The 15,632-nt window shown below is 47.4% G+C and overlaps 2 non-coding genes and 1 pseudogene across 2 annotated transcripts; all 3 read left to right on the top strand.

The window, feature by feature from the left end:
* Nucleotides 1-1,953: 1,953 nt before the first annotated feature.
* Nucleotides 1,954-2,137, top strand: LOC137354456 (U2 spliceosomal RNA). Its single transcript, XR_010970449.1, has one exon. It is a non-coding gene; the product is annotated as a U2 spliceosomal RNA (small nuclear RNA).
* Nucleotides 2,138-2,523: 386 nt separating this feature from the next.
* Nucleotides 2,524-2,714, top strand: LOC137354330 (U2 spliceosomal RNA). Its single transcript, XR_010970364.1, has one exon. It is a non-coding gene; the product is annotated as a U2 spliceosomal RNA (small nuclear RNA).
* Nucleotides 2,715-3,100: 386 nt separating this feature from the next.
* On the top strand, nucleotides 3,101-3,178 carry LOC137354832 (U2 spliceosomal RNA; annotated as a pseudogene).
* The last annotated feature ends 12,454 nt before the right edge of the window (nucleotides 3,179-15,632 follow it).

The following is a 15,632-nucleotide window of genomic DNA, read 5'->3' as shown; positions in this document are numbered from 1 at the left end:
CGCGCTACTCAGGGATACGATCGCCTACGTACGGGACAGGAGGGTGGACACCTGCCTCATCAGCCTGGACCAGGAGAAGGCTTTTGACAGGATATCGCACACCTACATGATGGACGTGCTTTCCAAAATGGGGTTTGTGGAGGGAATCTGCAATTGGATCCAACTGCTCTACACAAACATCAGTAGCGCAGTCTCAATCAACGGGTGGGAATCTGAAAGTTTCCCGATCAAATCTGGAGTCAGACAGGGCTGTCCTCTTTCCCCGGTCTTGTTTGTTTGCTGTATTGAACCCTTTGCTGAGTCTATTAGGAAGGATGCGAGCATAAGAGGGGTGACAATCCCAGGCAGCGGAGGCACTCAGGTCAAAACCTCCCTGTACATGGATGACGTCGCCGTCTTCTGCTCGGATCCGCTGTCCGTGCGCAGACTGATGAGCATCTGCGACCAGTTCGAACTGGCCTCGGGAGCCAAAGTTAACCACGGCAAGAGCGAGGCCATGTTCTTTGGGAACTGGGCTGACCGATCCTTTGTCCCCTTCACCGTCAGGTCAGATTACCTGAAGGTGCTGGGGATATGGTTCGGAAGGGCCGGGGCGTGCACCAAAACATGGGAGGAGCGAGTAGCCAAGGTACGACAAAAGTTGGGCATGTGGGGGCAGCGGTCTCTCTCCATTGTGGGTAAGAACCTGGTCATCAGGTGCGAGGCGCTCACGTTGTTGCTCTACGTGGCGCAGGTCTGGCCCATACCCCACTCCTGCGCCGTGGCAGTCACCCGAGCCATTTTCTGCTTCGTCTGGGGATCTAAAATGGACCGGGTCCGGAGGGACACGATGTTCAAATCTCTGGACAAGGGCGGGAAAAATGTACCCAACGTGGCCCTCATCCTGATGACCACCTTCGTGTGCGGCTGCATCAAGCTATGTGTCGATCCCCAGTACGCAAACTCCAAGTGTCACTACGTGCTGAGGTTCTATCTGTCCCCGGTGTTGCGAAGGATGGGCCTGGTCACATTGCCGCGGAACGCTCCGTGCAGTTGGGCGGCGCCGTACCACCTATCCTTCGTGGAGCAGTTTCTGCGGAAAAACACATTTGACCACCGGTCCATCAGGCAGTGGTCTGCACGGAATGTCCTCAAGGCCCTACGGGAAAAGGAAACGGTGGATCCTGTCGGATGGTTCCCCGAGCAGACCGTCAAAGTCATTTGGCGGAATGCCTCATCACCAGAACTTTCAAACAAGCACCAAGACGTAGCTTGGCTGGTGGTGAGAAGGGCCCTCCCCGTCAGATCCTTCATGCACACCCGAAGTCTCGCCCCCTCCGCACAGTGCCCCCGCGTTGGCTGTGGTGGGGAAGAGACGGTCGCCCACCTCCTCCTGGAATGTGCCTTTGCAAAGCAGGTGTGGAAAGAGATGCAGTGGTTTTTGTCAAGGTTCATCCCAAGCAGCTCTGTAACACAGGAGTCTGTGCTCTACGGGCTGTTCCCAGGGACGCACACCGAGACAAACATCAACTGCTGCTGGAGGGCTATCAATTCGGTGAAAGACGCCCTTTGGTCTGCCCGAAACTTGCTGGTCTTCCAGCGCAAAGAGTTGTCCACCACCGAATGTTGCAGACTGGCACATTCCAAGGTCCAGGACTACGTGCTGAGGGACGCACTAAAGCTTGGGGCAGCCGCAGCAAAGGCTCAATGGGGAAAGACCACAGTGTAAGGTTCCCCCACCAAGCTGGACTGAGGGGCTGGAACCATGGGAAGCCCCTCGAACTGTATCGTTAATATTCTCAATTGCTGTAAATGTAAAACTGTAATTGACATGACAATTGTGAAACGGAAGGGTTGGGAAGAAACTCATGACATTATTGAAAGAAACTGATCTCTTTTGCAATGTTTGTATTTTTTCGTGCTGTTTGGAAACTGTTTGGCAATGTAATTTTTACAGATTTTTATGAATAAAGTATATTTTGGAAATAAAAAAAAAAAAAAAAAATCTGTTCTTATCAATTTAATATATGATACGTCCCCTATCTGGGGACCAAATATTAAATTGATTTTTGGGGCAGGGAGATGGAACAGGGGCTTGCACCGTCCACTCCATGCATCCACCTGGTATTGCAGTGTTTCCAGGAGCGGTGCAGCTTCCCCCCTCCATGGGGGCGAGACCCCTGCTCAAAAATAGAATTCGCAATAGTGACGGCGCTGCTGCTCGGCTGACTTTGCTGCAGTTTTCCGTGGGCGCTACGCTGCCCCCTGTTGGATTGCCCCGCAGTTGCAGGCCGCCCTTTGCTGCCCAGCACGCGCGTGTCTTTTTTCCTGCGCAATGCCTCGCGCAGAAGCGCAAGGAATGGCTGCGCGTGGCATGCACGCGTGCTTTCCTTTCTGCTTGCAAGGCCCGGCAACAAAAGGAGCTCTGGCTCAAAGACCGCCCGCCGTCACCTCTTTCGCCCTAGGCTCGCCCACCCGGCGGCTACTTTGACGTAGAGGCCGCACGCCGGGCCTGACGCGCGCAGCAAACGCAGTTTTACGGCCATCGCTTCTCGGCCTTTTGGCTAAGATCAAGTGTAGTATCTGTTCTTATCAGTTTAATATCTGATACGTCCCCTATCTGGGGACCAAATATTAAATTGATTTTTGGGACTGGGAGATGGAACAGGGGCTTGCCCCGTCCACTCCATGCATCCACCTGGTATTGCAGTGTTTCCAGGAGCGGTGCAGCTTCCCTCCTCCATGGGGGCGAGACCCCTGCTGAAAAATAGAATTCGCAATAGTGACGGCGCTGCTGCTCGGCTGACTTTGCTGCAGTTTTCCGTGGGCGCTACGCTGCCCCCTGTTGGATTGCCCCGCAGTTGCAGGCCGCCCTTTGCTGCCCAGCGCCCGCGTGTCTTTTTTCCTGCGCAATGCCTCGCGCAGAAGCGCCAGGAATGGCTGCGCGTGGCATGCACGCGTGCTTTCCTTTCTGCTTGCAAGGCCCGGCAACAAAAGGAGCTCTGGCTCAAAGACCGCCCGCCGTCGCCTCTTCCGCCCTAGGCTCGCCCACCCGGCGGCTACTTTGAGGTAGAGGCCGCACGCCGGGCATGACGCGCGCAGCAAACGCAGTTTTACGGCCATCGCTTCTCGGCCTTTTGGCTAAGATCAAGTGTAGTATCTGAATATCCTGCGTGTGCCCAAACACACCTGACTTCACACAGCCCAACCGGCTGCTGTGATGCCAGGATACCAGAATTGGGCAACACCGGTCCTGGCAACACCTGCATTGTTCAGCAAGGAAAAAAGAAATGACAAGTATCAAGATGAGCCCTGGAGTAGTGTTATTCAAAGCATCAGGCACCTTGATTGCAGTTAGTCAAATTTATGGAACTTTCAACTGTAAAGTATCTGAAAGTACTCTTGAATGTTTTTGGAGGTGTTTTGTTGTATTTGTCAGAGAGTGTTGCTGCATCCCAAAGGCCTGCCCGGGTATAAAATTAAAACCTGACCCGGGACCGACCCGACCACAGCCAAACCGAACCCGACTGGAGCCAGAGTCCTTTAATATGTTTTCATGCCTGACCTGACCTGAATATCACTGCAATGTAATAATGCATTTATTTATAAAACACGGAGCCAGAACACTTCAGCCCAACCCAACCCGAACCCGAATGCTGGGCACAGAATATAGACCCCACCCCACCCCAACCTGACACATGTAGTCGAGTTCGGGTCGGGCAGCCAGGTTTTACTGCATCCTCACAGGGACGGCAGAGAAGTAGGTGACCTGCGCATACAAAGGCTGCAACAGCAATGGGGGCTGCAGTGCCTCTGGGTTGGCAGCAGAAAGCTCTGTGCCAATCCCTCTGCCAACTTGGAACCAGTCTCCTCGAAGCTCCTTGCCAGTGACAGAGGCTATCTTGTGGGACAGCCATTGCACCCAGCATCTCGGCATGCATGTCCATTAGCGCTCTCCGTATGCCACCCCATTGAGTTCCTCATCTGAGTCCTCTGCAGCAGAACTCATCTGTGACTTTGCCTTCAGAAAGCTGACAAACGGAAACATCCTTTATCCCCAAAATAAAAAAAATGTACTGGAAACACTCTGCAGGTCTGGCAGCATCTTTGCAAAGAGAAACAAAGTTAACATTTCAGGTCGATGACCCTTCCTCAGGGTCATCGACCTGAACTAATGCTGTTTCTCACTCCACAGATGCTGCCTGACCCGTTGAGTGTTACCAGCGTTTTCTGTTTGTATTTCAGATTTCCATCATCCGCAGTATTTTGCCTTTGTGTTGGAATGATAGATTTTATGTTGGTTAAGGGTTTCGGGAATATGGAACAAAGGTGGATAAATAGGCTTGAGGGGTACAGATTAGCTAAGAACGAGTTAAATGGCTAAAGAGGTATTTGAACTGGACAACATAAATGAAAAATAGTTTGCAGAAAGAGAAGTCAGGTAAGATCATTCTGTACCATGGCAACACATTGGTTAAATGTTTACCCTGGAAAGTGATAGAAGGAAAGAAAAGGCTCAATTTTATCCTAACTTTGTTTTCATTTTCTGCAACAGGAGTCAGCTAAACTCAGCAACCTATGTTGAGCAATGTACATTGAGTTTGGCTGCTGGGCAGTGATCCATCAATGATGTCACAGAACAGTGACCATTCCTATGATGACATAGATGTCAGGCAGGGATCAGGAAGAGTTACTGCAATGCAAACAGAGCAGGCTCTAGCTATTAGTCATCCACTAACTCAAAGAAAACTACTGGGAGAACCGAAATCAGGAGGAGCTTCAATTCGAAACGATCCACCTTATTTTCTTTAGCAGTCATGAGATAGTGAGCTGGATAAAAGTCCTGGCTGAGTGTAATTTCTACTGTTTTTCTATTCTTTTATTTCCAAAATATACTTTACTCATAAAAATCTGTAAAAAATACATTACCAAACAGTTTCAAACAGCACCAAGTCAAAAAATACAAACAGTGCAAAGGTGATCAGTTTCCTTCAATACGATCATGAGTTGCCTCACCAGCCTTCCATTTCATTTCTCAGGCCATATACATTTTTACATTGTACAGCAAACGAAAATTTTCCCGATACAGTTCGAGGGGTTTCCCATGGATCCAGCCCCTCCATTCAGCTTGGTGGGGTGACCTTACACAGTGGTGTAACCTTTGCTGCGGCTGCCCCAAGCTTTAGTGCGTCCCTCAGCACGTAGTCCTGGACCTTGGAATGTGCCAGTCTGCAACATTCGGTCGTGGACAACTCATTGCGCTGAAGACCAGCAGGTTTCGGGCAGACCAAAGGGCGTCTTTCACCGAATTGATAGTCCTCCAGCAGCAGTTGATGTTTATCTCGGTGTGTGTGCCTGGTAACAGCCCGTACAGACTCCTGTGTTACAGAGCTGCTTGGGATGAACCTCAACAAAAACCACTGCATCTCTTTCCACACCCGCTTTGCAAAGACACATTCCAGAAGGAGGTGGGCAACCGTCTCTTCCCCACCACAGCCACCACGAGGGCATTGTGCGGAGGGGGTGAGACTTCGGGTGTGCAGGAAGGATCTGACGAGGAGGGCTCTTCTCACCACCAACCAAGCTACATCTTGGTGCTTGTTTGAAAGTTCTGATGATGAGGCATTCTGCCAAATGACTTTGGCAGTCTGCTTGGGGAACCATCCGACAGGATCAACATCTCCTTTTCCCGTAGGCCCTTGAGAACATTCTGTGCAGACCACTGCCTGATGGATCGGTGGTCAAAGGTGTTTTTCCGCAGAAATTGCTCCACGAAGGATAGGTGGTACGGCACAGTCCAACTGGATGGAGCGTTCCGCGGCAATGTGACCAGGCCCATCCTTCGCAACACCGGGGACAGATAGAACCTCAACACGTAGTGACACTTGGAGTTTGCGTTCTGGAGATCTACACACAGTTTGATGCAGCCGCACACGAAGGTGGTCCTCAGGATGAGGGCCACGTTGGGTACATTTTTCCCGCCCTTATCCAGAGGTTTGAACATCGTGTTCCTTTGGACCCGGTCCATTTTGGATCCCCAGATGAAGCGGAAAATGGCTCGGGTGACCACCACAGCGCAGGAGTGGGGTATGGGCCAGACCTGCGCCATGAACAGCAACAATGTGAGCGCCTCGCACCTGATGACCAGGTTCTTACCCAGAATGGAGAGAGATCGCTGCTCCCACATGCTCAGCTTGTGTTGTACCTTGGCTACTCACTCCTCCCATGTTTTGGTGCATGCCCCGGCCCTTCCGAACCATATCCCCAGCAACTTCAGGTAGTCTGACCTGACGGTGAAGGAGACAAAGGATCGGTCAGCCCAGTTCCCAAAGAACATGGCCTCGCTCTTGCCGTGGTCAACTTTGGTTCCCGAGACCAGTTCGAACTGGTCGCAGATGCTCATCAGTCTGCGCACAGACAGCGAATCCGAGCAGAAGACGGCGACGTCCTCCATGTACAGGGAGGTTTTAACCTGAGTGCCTCCAATGCCTGGGATTGTCACCCCTCTTATGCTCGCATCCTTCCTAATAGACTCAGCAAAGGGTTCAATACAGCAAACAAACAAGACTGGGGAGAAAGGACAGCCCTATCTGACTCCAGATTTGATCGGGAAACTTTCCGATTCCCACCCATTGATTGAGACTGCGCTACTGATGTTTGTGTAGAGCAGTTTGATCCAATTGCACATTCCCTCCCCAAACCCCATTTTGGAAAGCACGTCCATCATGTCGGTGTGCGATATCCTGTCAAAAGCCTTCTCCTGGTCCAGGCTGATGAGGCAGGTGTCCACCCTCCTGTCCTGTACATAGGCGATCGTATCCCTGAGTAGCGCAAGGCTATCGGAGACCTTCCTGCTGGGTACAGTACAGGTCTGATCAGGATGGGTCACCAATCCAGGAAATGCAAGGATAATCCAAGAAGTTATAGGCCGGTGAGCCTTACGTCAGTGGTAGGGAAATTATTAGAGAGGATTCTTCGGGACAGGATTTACTCCCATTTGGAAACAAACGAACTTATTAGCGAGAGGCAGCATGGTTTTGTGAAGGGGAGGTCGTGACTCACTAATTTGATCGCGTTTTTTGAGGGAGTGACAAAGATGATTGATGAAGGAAGGGCAGTGGATGTTGTCTATTTGGACTTCAGTAAAGCCTTTGACAAGGTCCCTCATGGCAGACTGGTACAAAAGGTGAGGTCACACGGGATCAGAGGTGAGCTGGCAAGATGGATACAGATCTGGCTCAGTCATAGAAGACAGAGGGTAGCAGTGGAAGGGTGCTTTTCTGAATGGAGGGATGTGACTAGTGGTGTTCCGCAGGGATCAGTGCTGGGACATTTGCTGTTTGTAGTATATATAAATGATTTGGAGGAAAATGTAGCTGGTCTGATTTGTAAGTTTGCGGACGACACAAAGGTTGGTGGAGTTGCGGATAGTGATGAGGATTGTCAGAGGAGACAGGAGGATATAGATCGGTTGGAGACTTGGGCGGAGAAATGGCAGATGGAGTTTAATCTGGACAAATGTGAGGTAATGCATTTTGGAAGGTCTAATGCAGGTGGGAAGTATACAGTAAATGGCAGAACCCTTAGGAGTATTGACAGGCAGAGAGATCTGCACGTACAGGTCCACAGGTCACTGAAAGTGGCAACGCAGGTGGATAAGGTAGTCAAGAAGGCATACGGTATGCTTGCCTTCATCAGTCGGGGCATAGAGTATAAAAATTGGCAAGTCATGCTGCAGCTGTCCAGAGCTTTAGTTAGGCCACACTGAGAATATTGCATGCAATTCTGGTCGCCACACTACCAGAAGGACGTGGAGGCTTTGGAGAGGGTACAGAGGAGGTTTACCAGGATGTTGCCTGGTCTGGAGGGCATTAGCTATGAGGAGAGGTTGGATAGACTCGGATTGTTTTCACTGGAACGACAGAGGTGGAGGGGCGACATGATAGAGGTTTACAAAGTTATGAGCAGCATGGACAGAGTGGATAGTCAGAAGCTTTCTCCCAGGGTGGAAGAGTCAGTTACTAGGGGACATAGGTTTAAGGTGCGAGGGGCAAAGTTTAGAGGGGATGTGCGAGGCAAGTTCTTTACACAGAGGGTGGTGAGTGCCTGGAACTTGCAGCCGGGGGAGGTGGTGGAAGCAGGTACGATAGCGATGTTTAAGAGGAATCTTGACAAATACATGAATAGGATGGGAATAGAGGGATACGGTCCCCGGAAGTGCAGAAGGTTTTAGTTTAGGCAGGCATCAAGATCGGCGCAGGCTTGGAGGGCCGAATGGCCTGTTCCTGTGCTGTACTGTTCTTTGTTCTTTGTTCTATATTTTATTCATAAAATTTGTAAAAATATATTCAATCATTCAAATTTGACAGCACAAAATGCAATACAGATCATTTTCTTTCAATACAAGACATGAGGTGCCTCACTACACTTGCCATTACTGGTTATATTTACAATGTGTATTTGCATTACATGTTACCATTGTTCACCTCCTTCTTGAATGTGTCTTTGCAAAGCAGGTCTGGAAAGAGCTGCAGTGCTTTTACAAACATACTAATTAGGAACAGAAGTGGGACATTCAGCCCCTCGAGCCTGCTCCACCATTCAATAAGATCATGGGTGGTCTGATTGTGTCTCAAATTCCACACTCTCATCTACATCTGATAACCTATGATTCTCTTGCCTGACAAGTATCTACCTCCGCCTTAAAAATATTCAATGACCTACCTCCACCACCTTCTGGGGCACAGAGATCCAAAGTCGCACAACCCTCAGAAAAACTTTCTCTTCATCTATGTCCTAAAAGGGCAACCGCTAATTTTAAAACAGTGTCCCCTAGTTCTGGACTCACCCACAAGAGGAAACATCCTTTCCACATCCACCTTGTCAAGACCGTTCAGGATCTTATATACGTCAATCAAATCTCCCCTCACTCTTCTAAACTCCAGTGAATACAAGCCCAGTCTGTCCAACTTTTCCCCATAAGACAACTCGCTCATACCAGGTATCAATCTATTAAACCTCCTCTGAACCGCCTCCAATGCATTTACATCCTTCCTTAAATAAGAAGACCAAAACTGCACACAGTTTCTGCCAAGGGGAGAAAGAGAGAAAAAGAGGGAGAACAGACAAAGCAAGAGGGAGGAAGAAAAAAGAGAAAGAGAGAGGACATTTGTGAAGTCAACTTTCACAAACTTATGACATCCCAAAGCACTTGACAGATAATGAAATATTTCTGAAATGGAATCACTGTTGTGATGTCGGAAAACATCAGCCAATTTGCACACAGCAAAGCCCCACAAACAACAATGTGATAATAAAATCTGCTTCAGTGATGCTGGTTGAAGAATTAATATTGGCCAAGAAACTTGGAGAACTACCCTTCAAAATAGTAATATGGGATCTTTTACCCCCACCTGAGAGGGCAAATGGGGTCTTTAACATTTCATCCAAAAGAGGATACCTCTGATAGTGTAAGCTCGAGTTCACTGCTTGCTGTAATGTCTTAAAATGTATAAGCTTAATTAGAAGTGATTATGATAGGCAATAATGCTTTAAAATATTGTTAAAGTAACTATAATATGTGTAAGCTCAGTTAAACATGGTACGAGGCTGAGATGCAAAGCATGATGAAGAATTTAAGCCAACTTGATGTTAAAAGTTAAAAAAAATGAGGAATGTAAAGGTATGTTTGAAACTAACAGATAATGAAAGACAGAGCAAATAATTTACAATGAAAACAGAAAGTTTAAGTTTGCGATCTGTTGTCATTGTTTTAACCCAAGTAACAATTGTTTGGATGAAGCTCCTAGCTAAGGAATAACTATGTTGCAAGAAGATGGAGAAAAAGGGTATAAAAGAACATTTAGTGAACATGAGAAGCAGCATGAAAAACCCAGAGGAAGAAAGAAGAGAATCTTCTGTCAACAGAACACAGCAAGAGAAAGAGAGACCCTACCACAGTCACTCAGAGGGCTACCGCTGAGGTTCTGAGGGTCAGACTGTGACTATTGTTAAGTATTACTTCTTTATACTGGCTGTAAACTATTTAATAAATCTGCTATACTTATAACCAACATATACCTGTACCTAAAGGCCTGCTACCGATGACGTGTCGGGTTCGGGTTGGGTCGGGCCAATCTTCCGGGTCCATCTTTCGGGCTCGGTTCGGGTCGAGTGGAGTCGGGCTCAGGTCGGGTCAGGTTCGTGTCCGCTGTGGATTGGTCGGGTTCGGGTTGGGTTCTTTTTCCTGACCTAAGCAGACCTTTACCTGTACCCATAGTGGCTTGTTGTCATGGACAAGTCATCCTTGTTGTATTAAACTGAATCCTTAAAGCAGCAGGAAAGCTACAGTTGAGTTCTGCACTCAACTATCAGCCTGGATTATGTGCTCAAGTCTCTGGAGTGGAACTTGAACCCACAGTGTTCTGATTCAGGGCAAGCGTGCTACCCACTGATCCTGAACTTCTGTGAGACTGAAAAATTCTCAGAAACCAGTTTGAGCAAACTGGAGAAAAGTCACCTGGCAGTCAAACTGTGGAATTATAGAGTGATGGGTTCAAATACACCAAACTCATTGGAGAAGATTTAGATGTAGCAGGGTCTGCCATTAGACTTGCCCCTCCACCTTTAGCTCAAATAAATTTGCCCATAAAGTTGCTGGAAATGTGAGCTGCTAACACTGCAGTAAGAGAAACACGGCACCTAGAACCTAAATGAACAGAGCAACCAATAGGATATCTCCTGAACCAAAGAGAAAAAAATATCACTACCCTGTGTCAACTAAAACAAAATAAACATTTGAATCACGTACAAGAAATGAAAAGTGGAGGACCAAATTGTATTATTTTCCTGACGCTGACAAACAGATCATCGGGGTTGTTCTATGGAGTTGACATCCACACTGAATGCCTTGCTGGTAACCACATCCACGCTGTATGCTCGGAAGATATCTGTCATGTTGGCAGTTGTCGAGGTTCATCCCGAGCAGCTCTGTAACACAGGAGTCTGTGCTCTGCTGGCTGTGCCCGGGGATGCACACAGAGATAAACATCAACTGCTGCTGGAGGACCATCAACTCGGTGAAAGATGCTCTTTGGTCTGCCTGAAACTTGCTGGTATTCCAGTACAAAGAGTTGTCCTCAACAGAGTGTTGCAGACTGGCACATTCCAAGGTCCAGGACTAAGTGCTGAGGGACGCCTAAAGCTTGGGGGCAGCTGTCGGAAAGGCCACTGTGTAAGGTCCGCCCGCCATAGTATACCGAGGGGCTGGAACCCGTGTAAAACTATTTGGGCTGTATGCACTAAAATGTTTTTGCTGTGTAATGCAAATGTTCATTGCATGTAAAATTGAATGGCAAGAGTTGTGAGGAAACTCACATTCTTTTTCAAAGGAATCTGATTTCTTTTGCACTTTCTGGAATGGCAGATTGTTTTGCAACATAATTTATTGCTGATTTTTATGAATAAAGTCTATTTTGGGAAAAAATGGCATTTCTTCTAAAATGTTTTTATTCCCTTCTCAAAGATTATTTTCTTCAAAACTTTAGGAATTTTTCAACCTTAACCAAACTAACAAAACCACATGCATGCACAGCACAGTATCTGTCAGCCTGCACTGATTACCTCTCTCTTCTTTTAGTCATCTTTTCAAACTTCAATCAGTCCTGGTGCTGCAGGCTAGGTAAGTGGGGAAAGTGGGATGGGAAAAGAAAGAAACTAACATACAGACGTATTAACCTCTAGGCAGGGAACTGACTTATGTTATAAAAGTAAAAACTATCCATACTGCAAAACGTCTATCACAAAACTTTGACCTTGAAATACAAAATAGCATGCTTACCTGAGTGTGTGTCACAGTCTTTTCTGTCTATCTCACTCAGCTGTTAGCTTCTTTTGTCTTTTCAGTCAAATGTCCCGGTTTCTTGTGCTTACTACAGTTTTGATGTTCCTCCTGGCAATGCACTAGGTTGGCTTTTTCTTGTGAATGCTCCGTTATAGATCAGCGCTCTGTATTTCTGTACTCAGTAGAGGCTGCTAAAGGAGAAACATTTGACCCCTGGGCCTTTGCCTTAGTAAAATCCAAGTGGAACATAAAATGCTGCCGTTTCTCCCACTCACAACTTCATTTCTTGTCTTTTCTTCAGGTTGGGTTTGAATAAGCATTGCAGCCTCCAGCCACAAACAGATCCCAGGTACAGGAGTGGGGAGAGTCACCCAAGACCTTCACTCTGCCTCTGACTCCTACCCAGCTTCTTATTTGCTAATCATCATTAATTAACTAATTTCTTTTTCCAAAATATACTTTATTATTAATTTGTAAAAATACTTTGCGTAACAGTTCAAATTTGACATAACGTAAAGTACAATACAGATCAGTTTCTGGCAACACAGTATGTGACACTCTGAGGTGCCTCTTACAATTGCAGGTTATATTTATATTTATAAAGTATATTTCATTTGAAACATACAGCCTGAGGGGTTTTACATGGCTTCTTGCCCCTCGGTGGCTGGTGGTGAGAAGGGCCCTCCCTGTCAGATCCTTCCTGTAAGCCTTGAGTCTCACCGCCTCAGCACACTGTCCTCGAGTTGGCTGCGGTGGGGAAAAGACCATTGCCTACCTCCTTCTGGAATGTGCCTTTGCAAAGCAGGTCTGGAAAGAGATGCAGTGGTTTTAGTTGAGGTCAGAGAGAGAAATAAAGTTAACATTTCAGGTCAATGACCTTTCCTCTGAGTCATGAGTCATTGACCTGAACTAATTCTCTTTCTCACTCCACAGATGCTGCCTGACCCGCTGAGTGTTTCCAAAACTTTGTCGAGGTTCATCCCAAGCAGCTCTGTAACACAGGAGTCTGTGCTCTACGGGCTGTTCCCAAGGACGCACACCGAGACAAACATCAACTGCTGCTGGAGGACTATCAATTCGGTGATAGACGCCCTTTGGTCTGCCCGAAACCTGCTGGTCTTCCAGCGCAAAGAGTTGTCCACCACCGAATGTTGCAGACTGGCACATTCCAAGGTCCAGGACTACGTGCTGAGAGACGCACTAAAGCTTGGGGCAGCCGCAGCAAAGGCTCAATGGGGAAAGACCACAGTGTAAGGTTTCCCCACCAAGCTGAACTGAGGGGCTGGATCCATGGGAAACACCTCGAACTGTATCGTTAACATTTTCATTTGCTGTAAATGTAAAACTGTAATTGGCATGACAATAGTGAAATGGAAGGGTTGGGAAGAAACTCATGACAGTATTGAAGGAAACTGATCTCCCTTGCAATGTTTGTATTTTTTGGTGCTGTTTTGAAACTGTTTGGCAATGTAATTTTTACAGGTTTTTATGAATAAAGTATATTTTGGAAATAAAAAAAAACTGGGAGAGCTGAAATCAGGAGGATCTTCAATTCCAAAAGATCAACCATATTTTGCTTTGCAGCCATTAGATAGTGAGCTGGATCAGAAGTCCTGGCTGTGCTTTTTTAAAAAATTCTTTCATGGGAAATGATTGTAAATTAACTGTATTGAATGCTGCTGAGAAATTGGGTTCAATTCACTCCTGTGCACAGACGTCACATCCATCCCACAAAGTGCATCTTAGCGTCAAAGGAAAAGAAAATTAAGCCTGATGAAAAACAGGCTGCTGATTTACCATGAGCCCATTTTGCACAACTGGGTCGGGGAGAATCATTCCCGTTCCTCCAGCCTGGGTTTTCTGCTGCGCGGAGGCAACTTCATCTCCGAAGTTAAGGAGGTGGTGGGCGGTCGCCTCCTTGCAGCAAAGGTAATGTACAAAAATGCTTCGCTCCGGTTAATCCACGCGTACGCCCTGGTTCGAAGCAGCGAGCGACTGACCGTCTTCCAGCAGCTCCCATTGCTGCTGGTGACATCTAGGCTGGTTATTCTCGGCAGTGACTTCAACTGCATCATCGATGCAGCTGGATGATCCAGCAACGCCGACAGTCAAATGGACGCCACATCCAGACTCCTGATGGAAACAGTAAAAGATGCTAAACTGCACAACGTCTTCAGCAACCCTGCAAACGGAGCCCAGTGTAGATACACCTGGTCAAGACTGGACGGGTCTGCCCATTCCAGGATTCACTTCCTGTTTGTGCCCCGAGCGTTCACGATCAGATCAACCAACATCAGGCCAATGTTCTTCTCTGACCACTGCCTGTCACCTACAGAATGACCAGAGGGTTGCCAGGCGACATGGAAGCTGAACGTGAAACTGAGAACATTGAGGAATTCAAAATGGATTACAAAGGTTGGAGAACCGTAAAATTCCTGAGTCCCTGACACACTGGTAAGAAGTGATCAAGGTGAACATTAACACACCAACCTGCTACGTTGAATGATATTTTTCTTTTAATCCATTGACTGCAGACCTGAATTTAAAGAAATTAATAAAGTAACAGATAAAAGGTGACTTTGCTTGCAGCTTAAGATGGCAACAGCAAGGCCAGTGAGGTTGGAGAGGAAGAGACTGGTCCATCCCAGCAAAAACCAAGGTCCAGGAATTTCAAGAAAACTGCCTGTTCCCTCAGCGAAACATCAAGACGACCACGCTTGAGTCATTGGGTGACTGTCATATGACAACCCACCACAACCAACACCAACCCCCCTCCTCTCCCCCGCCACCACATCTGTTTTTTACGCTGGCATTTCTCTGCAGCAGGCCGACAAGCATCTGGACTCCGACACGTGCAGTCCCAAGTAGGCGCACCTCCTTTCTCTCTCTCTCCATTCCAGCTTGCAAGTTTCGAACCCTGCCTGCTGACTGACCACCTCTGCATACTCCGGTTATAACCAGAAACCCTTTGGTGGAAATAATCTGCACCGCTGTCTCCATGAGACCCACCGAAACTGCCATCTGTCTCTTCAAGCTGAAAGTCTCAGGACCACTGAATTCAGCTAGAAGCCAGCTGAATCAAAGTCCACAGAATGTCCACCTCTTCTTTTCTATGGACTCGACCAATCTACCCTTTCCACTTGAATCTATTTGTGTGTGAACCGAGAGTGTGAGAGGGGGAAGAGAGTGAGAGAGAAAAAAGTATGTTGGAGCGTAGTTTATTATTTCACTTAGTTCGGTTTAAATACAATAAAGTGAACCTCTTTCTTCGTTAAACTCAAGAAAACCTGTCGGATTATTTACATGTTATAATAAGAACCAAACACCTACAGAATTGGCCAGTACATCCACTTTAAAAAAAGAATTAAACCTGTTCGTCAAACGAGAGGGAAAAGAGGGAAGCCCTTCAACCCCTCCTCATCTGACCGTAACACCTCAAAGATGTTCAGAGGGCGAAAGACAGAGGGAAATGTCCAGAACAGAATTTGCTCCTGCTGCAGTCGATGGGAGTCAAGGTTAAGGAGAATCTCCAATAGGTGAAGAGGCAGCAGGCCTCATTGTTTCCTGTAGAGGCTTCCAAGATCATCTTCCAATCCAGAGTCCGCTCCGTTGAGCAGGATGAGACGTGCTTGCGCTTTTTCTTCCGAAAGGTACACAGAGAGAGCTCTGTGATCAGCAGTCTGAAGGAAGAGGACGGCTCGGTAACATCATGGCAGCCTAACATACTGAGGATCAGTAAATCTTTTAATGCTGGGCTGTACAACGTGAAGCCCAAGACAGCACAGCCTCCCAGTCCTTCCTGTTCTCTATC

Source organism: Heterodontus francisci, chromosome 41 (assembly GCF_036365525.1).
Source record: "Heterodontus francisci isolate sHetFra1 chromosome 41, sHetFra1.hap1, whole genome shotgun sequence".
In the NCBI taxonomy this organism is placed as follows: domain Eukaryota; kingdom Metazoa; phylum Chordata; class Chondrichthyes; order Heterodontiformes; family Heterodontidae; genus Heterodontus; species Heterodontus francisci.
This window is presented reverse-complemented; position numbering and strand designations above follow the sequence as displayed.